The sequence below is a fragment of the Pan troglodytes genome, chromosome 21 (genome assembly GCF_028858775.2).
Source record: "Pan troglodytes isolate AG18354 chromosome 21, NHGRI_mPanTro3-v2.0_pri, whole genome shotgun sequence".
Taxonomy (NCBI): Eukaryota; Metazoa; Chordata; class Mammalia; order Primates; family Hominidae; genus Pan; species Pan troglodytes.
In genome coordinates this window covers 21,266,453-21,277,579 of record NC_072419.2, presented here as the reverse complement: position 1 = coordinate 21,277,579, position 11,127 = coordinate 21,266,453, and the positions used below count along the sequence as shown (strand labels likewise).

At 34.6% G+C, this 11,127-nt stretch overlaps 1 protein-coding gene across 9 annotated transcripts in view; it reads right to left on the bottom strand.

Moving 5' to 3' along the window:
* Positions 1–11,127, bottom strand: part of MACROD2 (mono-ADP ribosylhydrolase 2) — a 2,047,165-nt gene that overhangs the window by 1,296,811 nt on the left and 739,227 nt on the right. The gene's annotated exons all lie outside the window — the stretch shown is intronic.

Genomic DNA, 11,127 nt, shown 5'->3' with positions numbered 1-11,127 from the left:
TATTCAGAGAAACATCAACACTGTTTTAACTAACTTTGAAAAGGTGACTACAAACTGTCTATAATTTTATAGTGTTTCTAAATCATTTAACATCTCAAATGAGTTTATATGATAAAATACACATAATAATTTTGTATTCTAAATCTAGATTTTTGTAAGATATACAATTAAGAGGCTAAACAATAAGGATAATTTGCAAAACTAGAAGAATATTCAAGTTTCTTATGAATATTTCTTTTCTTTTTTAAAATTGTGATTAAAACACACAACATAAAATTTACCATCTTAAGCATTTGGAAGTGTATAGTTCAGAAGTGTTAAGTATACTCATATTTTTGTAAACAGATCTCCAGAACATTTTCCTCCCACAGATCTGAAACTATGTACACATTAAACAACTCTTCTTTTCTCCATCCTCCTAGCCCCTGGTAATTACCATTCTACCTTCTGTTTCCATGAATTTGATCACTTTGATAGCTCACATAAGTGAAATCTTTCCCTAATAAAATTTACCCCAAGGTACCACTTTCTATTAGAAGATTCATGTTTATGCCTCATCACAAATAATGCTTAAAATCTATTTATGTATGCCTATATGAGTAAATAAAACACTCTCATATTACTAAAATGAAGTCATTATTTGAGAAAGGAATAAACAGATCATTTAGATTAAAATTTATATTGATATTTTCTAAGTTACATATTCAGTTACAGATTATTGTTTTTAGTTTTGACTGAAATATGCAATAGTACTCAACTGTTCACATATTATATTTTGGGGGTATACTTTGAAGTTCAAAGAATCATGATACAGTAGATTAATCTTCGAGAATTTTCTACAGTTAAAATATCATCTCTCTAAGCTTCTGGTGATACACACTTAGAGATCCTTCCTTCCTTCCTTCCTTTTCTTTTTTTCCTTCCTTTTCTTCCTTCCTTTTCTGTTTTTCCCTTTCTTTTTAGTAGTTTAGGAAATATAAGCTATGTAATTTATATCCAATCATCTCCCTGGCACTAAGAAAGTGTGAGTGCAGCCCAGACAGAACTTGCTTAAGTTCTGTTGGCAAATACAAGGGAGTAGGAGGCTAGGCACGTTTTCATTACATAGCATATGACGTACGAGCTGCAGAAATGGTTGCATTTTTAATTTTCTAATGGCATGGGTTATACGGCAATTTCCTTCCAGGTAAAATGAATAAGTCCTGAGAAAAATACTGAAGTATTTTAGTGGTGTTTGTGTCACTATGTTAACTATTATTTGTATGAGACAAAACACAAAGAGGAAAAGACAAATAGATGAAATCATAAGAGATTTGTTAGCAAAACCATTTCCTTTGTGAAGGGCATAAACTATAAATTAATGACTTGGGTGGGTGGCTGAAATCAACACAAAGATCCACAGTGTCCTATTGTTAATGTCTACACCTGTGGGTTCTATGGAGGCATCTGGTTTTCTCAGTTGCTCTAGACCACCGTGGTGCATGGATGGCAGAGATGCTGACTGTTCCTCAGGGCCATTCCTGCCTCCTACCTAAGAACTGTAGTCTGCTCAATGCAGCAAGCCAAGGGCAGCTCTCCACTTTAGAATTTCTAAAGCCAATTCAACTCAAAACAGCATTAACTAATTTGGAAAGTTCATAGGTACTAATACAATTTTGACATAGAACTAGGCAAATTTCTTGAGATATAAAGGCTTTCTAGAGTCCACCCTTATAGTAAGCAATGATACATTTAAGTCAATTTATTTTATTTAACAGTTCTCTACATCTTCTCTGTGCACTACTTAAGTTTCTTAATAGTCAAAGGTATGCATTAAAGGTGACCTCCCTACAAAGACATGTTAAGATACAAAATTTCTGCTTCTTGATAGTTCGTGACAAATATTTACAAAGACCTACTAAGTGTTAGGCACTGAACTAGGCACTGGATACAGTGGTTAATTCATAGTCTCTGTCTTGATGGAGATGGTTTCTTGAAGGGGAAGACAACCATTTAAAAAGGAGTTCCCCAATGAGTTATGTACTTCAAATTGTGACAGAGAGTAAAAATAATGAAAAGCAGCAGCAAAATATGCTTTGAGTGTGCTTCTATCTCAGGGTCTGGCCTAGCCTGACTGGGAAACATGTTCAGGAAAGGTTTTCGTGAGCACATGACATGGGCATGCTAAGGGGCGTGTAGGAACTAACTGGGTTAAATGAGGGGAGAAGAGCACTCAAGACAGGAGAAGGAAAGGCTCATCAAGGATCCTCCTATGAGAATCTTGTATATGTGGTACATCTGGTACAAAAGCTCATTTCTAAGATTATAATGGTTTCCTTAGACAGGTATATGGCTTCCTCCAAAGAAACATTTGAGAACTGCATCCTTTCCTCCTGAGACAATTCTCAGGAAACTGTCAGAAAAGCCAAATCCAGAAAGACCACCTTGGTTTGACTTTATTACACGTGGATACTGTCCTAGTAGACATGCAGGAGAGGCTCCTCTATTGACATCCCTTCTAGAAGTTCACTTTCTCTTCCATTTGACGTTCAAACTTTTCCCATTATAACAACAGAGATAGGAGCAGAGGCACACCAAGATTGAGATCCTTTTTTTGTCTCTGCCTGAGAACCTCTATCATACCACTCTAATCTGCTCCCATACTCTCCTGAGATTCTCCCTTGGCCTCCCTCCTTCCACCCGAGCAAGAGCCTCAGGGGCAAAAAGAATGGCAGAAAAAATGAGCTATTTCTTACAAAGCCTTCCAGTGAGTGAAATGCCTGCTCTTTACCAAGCAATCCTACTTAGGTGAACTTGAATCTGTAGCTGACTCTGAAATTGTAAAGGGGAAGAGAGGGTGGCAGAAGCCTTTAAATCTAATCTAGTTTCAGGTCTTCACTCACCCAGTCACCTAGTTTTCAATCTTTCTACTCCTCACTCTAAGACCTCACTACATCCTGACAACTTATAAACAATTTTGACTCTTCATTCTCCTCTGCCTCTATCTTGATGCTTAAGCTCTGTTACATAGTCCCCTGTCCCTGAGTAATTCTACCCCCAACCCCTGGCCCAAACAATCACAGTCACTGTTGATGGTTTATGGCTGGGCTGTGTTCTCACTTTGCTTCTTTTGAGGTTGGAGGAATGAAGACAGGAAAGTTCTCACTCCTACTGACAGGGCTGCTATAGAAGAATGAGCTCTGGGACTCCCAACTTGGATCTGGCAAAGCACGCTACCTTTATAGGCACTGCTATTCATGTTGGTTTTGTTGGATAGCAGCATGAGGACTCGACATATGATGGGTTAAGTTGGCTTCTGTGGGCTATTCTGGGAACACACCCAACATTTGTAGCTTTAATTTTCCTATTGAAAAGTACCTCTAAGTTCCAAATAACCAAATAACAAATGAGTTTTTGGAACACAATGGTTTGTAAGATGAGGGACAGACTGCAATGAGAATGAAACAATGTAGTTTGCTGGAAATTCAATTGAATTAACCCAAAAGCAGAAAGATGAAATTCGATTCCACAAAGCCAAGTGACTCTTATGAAAAAAATACCATTAGCTAGTAAATTAGACCCTTTTTGAAACCTACAGTAACCCTTTCAGGACACATAGGTAGCAGCACATTAATGCGTTAATGGTTTGAAAAGTATTCCCAAAAGGCCTCGACTAGTTTCAACACTGGGAAAATTTGATTCATTATTTTACATTAGGCCATAAGAGATACAGTTATTTATCAAATAACTAAGCATGAAGGCAATAGAATGAAATGCATGGGTGATATAGTTTCTACCATATCCTTACACGTTACAGGCTATACACACAGACACAGACACACACATACTTTCTCAATACAAACATCATGATCACAAAACGTAAATTTTTTAACCTTAGATAGTATAAGATTTACTTATTTTCTCTCCTTTTACACTAAACTATTTGGCAAGAAAATAAACCCTTAAAACAGGCACCAGAAATGTATTTTAATAACAAGTGATATTAAATCCCATTTTGATTTAAAATACTTTTATGTCAGCTCCTCTGAAGGAGAATATATTCGCCTGCAAACATGAGCGGTCACAGGAGAAGATAACTGCAGGAGTTCCTCTGTCAAGATGTAAAGGGAAATTCCTGGTAGTGAAAAGTTGAAAGCAGCTGGGAGGCGTGAATGGTTATTTTAGTTGATTGAGTTCATGGTGAAGGGAACATTGTCATTCTTTCCATTCCCAAAGGAGTCAGTTAACTTTGTTGTTTTCCATGGAAATAAATATCACCTTCCTAATATGAGAGGAGTAGCCATGAGGTGGTAATTTGAGAGCAGCATTGGGGCGGGGTGTGGGAACTTCAGAGGTTATCTGGCCAAGGTGTCTTCAAACTGTTCCTTCAGAGCCCTAGAGATTAATATACAGCTCTCTGAGAGACCAGGAAGGACTGCTTCCATATTCTTTAATTTTTCAGGAAATTTTCTGGTAGTAAGTTTTCATCAGAAGCAAATGGATCTTTAGTTTCTTTTCTACAAAGCTCTGACTTCAACCACCTGACTGAAGGGTCCCAATGAGGTAACACCTCCTCTCCAACATAGGACAGTAGCACAGCTACAGCAAGGCAGACTCTGGGTGGGGGTAAAATCGCCTGGTACATACAATGAGAGGCATTTATTGAGCACTAACAACCAACCAGCAACTCCTACAAATGTTGTACATTAACTCATTAAAGCCTCATAACAACCCAATGAATAAGTACAATTATTGTCCCCATTTGGTGAAGTAAATAACCTAGTAAAAAGTGGAACCAGAATTGGATGGCTGAAAGTCTATATCCACAGCCATAGCCATAACCACTATGATATCCATCTCTGAACATGTTAGAATGCCTAGGGAAATGTTCTGAGGCATGTCCTCAGTGCTGTAACACTGCCTCTGCAGGACACCCATCAGCCATGATATTCCGCAGCATTAAAACATGTAAGGTGGCTGCTTAGACAACCTCACTTCTACCATACTCATATAGGCCTACACAAATATAGACATTTAGCAAGAAGTACATTCTCCTTTTCATTCAGAATCTATTCAAAGGGTAAAATACTTTACAAAAATATTTCTAACCTAATTTTTTTAGTTGGATGTATTCTGGAGGATAAAGATTTTTAAAAATTGGTTCTGAAAAGTACAAGTCAAGGTACTCAATTTCAGTAGTTTCAGGATGCCCAGGAAGTCCCTAGTCCAATTTCTAGCCCAGCTCCCTGAAAAACCAAAGGCAACAAATGATTCAGAAGAAATCTAATATAGGATAGCTAATGCTACCTCCTTATGATTGCTGGAGGAACAGTCATATCTGAAATGCACCTTACAGCCTGAGAAAATAAATGCACTACAGTGGTTATCTATTGCTGAGAAACACATCATCCCAAAACTTAGTGGCTGAAAAAAATTCTTACTTCTGATTTTGTGGGTTGAGTGAGTAGTTCTTCCAGTCTGTACCAGTTTGGCTGGGGTTTGATGGTCTATGACAGCAAAACTCTCACATGTTAGGGGCCTTAGCTGGGACCTCTCTACAAGGTATCTCATCCTCTAAAAGGCTAACTCAGGTTTCTTCAGACAGTGAAAAAGGGTATCAGCGACAAGAAAGAGCAAGTCGAAAGCAAAAGCACTTCTTAAGCCTTTGCTTGAGCCATTTTTGACACTGTTCTATCTGCCAAAGTAAGTTATATGGTAAAATCCAAAGCTGATGTGGGAGGGGCCTACTCAATGTGTGAAAATACAGATGTGAACTATGACCGCCATTTTCTAACAAGCTACTACATTGTAAGTTTTTAAAGTTAAATTCACTTAATACAGATGTAAATACTTGAAAAAAAGCTAAGACAGTGTATGTAAAGTGTTCTCGCCACAAACATGATAATTATGTAAGATAATATATATGTTAATTAGCTAGATTTAGTCATTCCACAAGGTACATATACTTCCAAACGATATGTTGTACATGGTAAATACATACAATTTTATACGTCAATTAAAAATTTTTTTAAAAGTAAACTGGGCTTTACCTGAAAACATAGCTTCTATGATCTTATAGCAAAATTTCTATTCAAAGAATCAAAAATCCATCCTATGCCCATGCAGCCTCTTGCATATATATATACCTCACTTTATATCATAAATGTGTCTCTATTAGTGTATTCTGGCTGCTGTAACAAATTTCAACAAGTGTAATCACTTAAAACAACATGAATTTATTATCTTATTGCTCTGGAAGTCAGAAGTCCAAACTCTATTTGAATGATCTAAAGTTGAAGTGTGGTCAAGCTGTTTTTTTTCTGGAGGCTCTGAAAACAGCATCTATTTCCTTGACTTTTTCAGCTTCTGGTGTCTGCCTATTTTTCTTGGCTTGTGGGCCCTACTTCCATCTTCAAAGTTCAGTCTCTGGTCCCATCAGCTTATCACCCTCTCCTCTGACTTGGACCACCCCTGTGTCTGTATTATAAAGACTGTTAAGACTACATCCAGTTCTACCTAGACAATTCAAGATAATCTCCCGATCTGAAAGTCCTTAATCACATCTGCAAAGTCCATTTTGCCATTTAAGGAAACATTCACAGGTTCTGGGGATTAGGATATGGACATATACGGAAGGACATTATTCAACCTACTATCGCATTTATTAATTTTCTATTGCTCTTGTAACAAATCAACACAAATTTAGTGGCTTAAACTACACAAATTTATTATTTTGGTGTTCTGTATGACATAAGTCCAACACAGGTCTCACTGGACTAAGTGTTAACCGGGACATTTGGGAAGAAACTATTTTTTTGTCTTTTCTAGTTACTAGAGTCTGCCCATAATCCTTGACTTGTGGTCGTCTTCCTTCATCTTCAAAGCCAGCACTGTTGTATCTCTGTGTCTTTTTTTCAGGTACATCTCTGTCTGATTAAATCATAGCAAGGTTCTCTGCTTTTAAGGACTCATATGATTAGACTGGGCCCACCCAAATAATCTAGGATAATCTCCTCATCTTAAGGTCCTTAACTTCCATCACAACTATATAACATCCCTCTAGCCATGTAAGGTAATATTCACAGGTTCCAGAGATTAGGGTGTGGACATCTTGGAAGGACCAGCATTCTTACTACCACAATATGTTATTGGAAAGCTGTGTCTAAGTAAAAATTCAGATGATATTGAATTTCACTGAAGAAATTAGCTATGTTTTAAAAAAATACATTTGAGTTTTATTATAGGCTTTCTTAATACCAGTCAAGCTTTTAAAATAAAGTTTATATTACTTTTGAACTTTATGGTGCAGTTTTAATATTTGAGAGCTCTTTTCCTCTTTTCAATATTTTTCCTAGAATTAGTGTCCAGGGCTAGGAACCTTAGCATAGGAAAGCAATATATCAAGTCTATGCTTCAGATTTCAACCATGATTTTAACCCTTATTAAAAAAAAAGTAAAATTTTACTAGTACAGCTGAATTGAAAGGAACATACTTAGAAGTAACATAATGATAGTTTATATTAAGTACTATTCTCTGTCTTTCTCTCAAAACTAATAATAATCAAACCTAAATTTGACTCAGTTTGCATTTCCAGACCTTTATTATATATCTATTTTCTAACTCACCACAAATACAACTATGGAAAAATGGCTATATGTGACCATGACTCCATATTTCTGTAGTTTTTAAAATTATTAAAACTTTTCTCAGAAGAAAGCTCTGTTTCTCAGATTAGGAAATCATTTTCAGAAATTGTCTCCTTCTTTCTCAAACTATTGAAGTGGTTTCTCTCAGGATTCACACTCCATTTATCAACAACTGAATATTACCAGCCACAACCTCAGCTCAAAATTGGCTCTGATAAAAATTCTTATAAAATTTATTCCAAAAACAGTTTTTATAAAAGGACTTAAATCCTTTATTCAAATGATTGAGCACAAAATTTAAAGAACGTTTTTCAGTACAGACTTAATAGTGGGCTAATGACACTTCTATCTGTGTTTCCAAATACTCTTGTTATATTCTTGAACTATCATTTTTCTCTCTTCATGACAGTAAAAATGTCTGGTATATTGAACTTCTATGAAAGAAGATGAAGAAGTGTATGATGACAGTAATAACTCTTGAAAGTGCTTAATGCATTCTTTTCTTGCCTAAAAAAAGTTTTCAAACAACTGCTTTAGTTTTTCTGATTTTTTTAATCCAATGGGCTCATTTTAAAAAAACTGGGTGTGAATTTATGACCCCTTGTGACTATACTCATATACTGCATTCTTAAAAAGAAAATATTTCTTTGCCAAATAATTCCCTTATAAGCATCATACAACCTGTTGGACTAATGGAGAAGTTAAAATATGCATGGGAAATTTAATATTTCAAAATTTATGTTAAGTAATTTTGATCATTCCTATATCCTGTCAATAGTGGAATTGCCTTTTTTCTTCTTACATAATGTCAGGATTGTATATAGTAGAATGATATCAGCAAATATATTTCATTAAATTACCTAACGAGTTAAATATACCTATTCTCATATTTCAGGATTGCATATAGTAGAATGAAATCAGTAAATATACTTAATCATCATTCACAATTTATATCTAACACCAACCTCACAACACTGTTTTTAGAGGATGACCAATGTGGTAATAATAGCGCCAACATTACCTTCTCTGAGTTCTTAACACAATTAAAAAATATTACTGCTTCTGAAACTAAAAATAATTTTTAGAAATCTGTAGGCAAGTGAACATGATGCTTGGTGTAAAGGAAAACAGAGTGCCTACATCAAGTTGTGTATGTGCTGTAATAATTTTGCACATACAATATATGTGTGAATATTGATAAAAATAATTCAAATTCTGAACTTCTCCTCACTTGAAAATTAATAAACGTTGGACTTTACTATGTTAATGATGACAATATATAAATGACCGAAATGAACACTGTCCATTTTGTGTTAAAGCTTTTAAATGAATAAGTCAAATTAATTATTTCTGGATGATTTGCTTTTTTCTCACAGAAATCCAATATAATATTAAGATGCCTAGACTATTCTGGTAATAGACCAAGGTGAGCCTTCTGTCAGCACACACAAAGGAGCTGAAGCAGAACTCACAATAGCACACACAACCCAGTATGCTAATCCCCAACAAAGGAGAAGGGCCCACAAAGGGCCAAGATGGCAGAAAACTCTCAAAAGAGGGCCCACTTCAGTAACAAGATTTTCTATGAGCTCATTAATATTTACCAAAGCCAAGAGACCTGGTTTTTTTTAAATCTTTCATTTAGCCACAAATACCTCCTTAAAATTATTCCTATATTGAGACAGCATTAGAAAAATAAACTATGCATATAAAGAAGCCTCAAATGAAAGACAAGCAGCTTCTAAGATAAGCTTGCTTTCAGTGTAAGCATCTGTACCCAGAAGACCGTTTACACAAATTAGCATATTTTATCTACTATAAAAAAAATGAAATAATTCACATATGCAAGGTAGTTTAATTTAAATTACTATCAGGGAATTCTTGAGCATTTTAGCACACTCCACAAAAATGTAAGTTCTGATAACCAAGGAAAAGATTTGCCACTTAAAAAGAAAAGTAGTAGGAAAAATGTTTTCCAATTGCAAGCAGGGTTTTTTTGTTGAATTATTTAGTAGGGTGATAGACAAATAGCATTGGAGGCAGACAGACCAGCGTTTGAGTTTTGCATCTTACACTAGTTGTGCAGTGTTGAGTAAATTACTCAATCTCTCTGAGCCTCAGATTTTCCATCTGTAAAATGGTTCATAAGACCTACCTTGTGTGATCTTAAGAAATTTAAGAGACTATGCTCAAAATGCTTAATATAATAAATAGCCCATTCTAAGCCTTTAATAAGCGGAGGAATTTTGGTTTTTGTTTCATAAAGTATTTATTTGAAGAACTTTAAAGAATAAAGATAATAGGAAACATACCCATCATCCCCCTACCCTGAGAAAAGCACTATCATTAATAGGTGAATATCCTTCCAGTTCTTTCTCTATATGTACATATAAGCTTGTAGGCATGCTTTGAAAATTTTTACTTTAAAAATATAGATTCCTACTTTCCATACTATCATCTCATTTGCTTCCCTATCCATGCCCTACCTTAATATACCATGAATGCATTTCCATATATTTAATATCATTTTATGTATTATTTTACAACATCATTTTAACTTCAATGGTCTTTTATTATGTGAATATATTAAAGTATTTGGAATGCTTCCAATATTCAGTCAATGTAAAAAAACAGTGTAATGTATATAGCTAGCTTCCAATAAGTATTTGTGTACATTTCTAATTTTCTTTTAACCCAAACATAATTATGACAACATCCCACAAACAAAAGCATTTATATATTTTTCCTCCCTTCAACCTGAAAACATGCATTTCTACAAATCCCACTTTTTTCTATTAATAGTTTTTAATATTTAATTTTTGAGTAGATAATACATTTGTTTGTCTTATAAGTTGTTTTTATATAAACAAAGTGTAGACAGTGAAAAATCTTGCTCCCGTCCATGGTCTTATTTATCCACTTCCACCTCATCTACCCCACAGGTAACATTGTTATTAATATATATAATCTTTTATATTTTACCTTTCAGTATATAGGTGAAGATGAATATATGTAATTATCCTGTCCTTTTTTGCCAAAAAAGGTAGCATACAATATACATCATACATATTTTGCTTTCTCCACTTAATATACAGTTATTTCTAGATCAGTACTTAAAGAGATTTTTCATTCTTTTGTTTATGGTTGCACAGTATTCCATTGCATATTTGTATCATAATTTCTCATACTAGAATTCTAGAAGTAAAATTATGAGAGCAAGAGTAAGATTATTTTTGAAACTATTGATTCACATTGCTAAATTATTTCCTCCAAATGCTATACCAATTTAAAGTCCTAACAGCCATCAGCATATGATGGTATATATTTCACTTGATATACCTTACTTCATCATTCCTCTATGGAATTGAACATTATGATTTAAAGATTTTACAAATATTTTAAGTAAGAAAATGGTATCTCCTATTAATTCCACTTGTGTATTTTTATAAATTAGTGATGTGGAACTTTTAAAATTTTTATTAATTATACTTAGCAGAAATC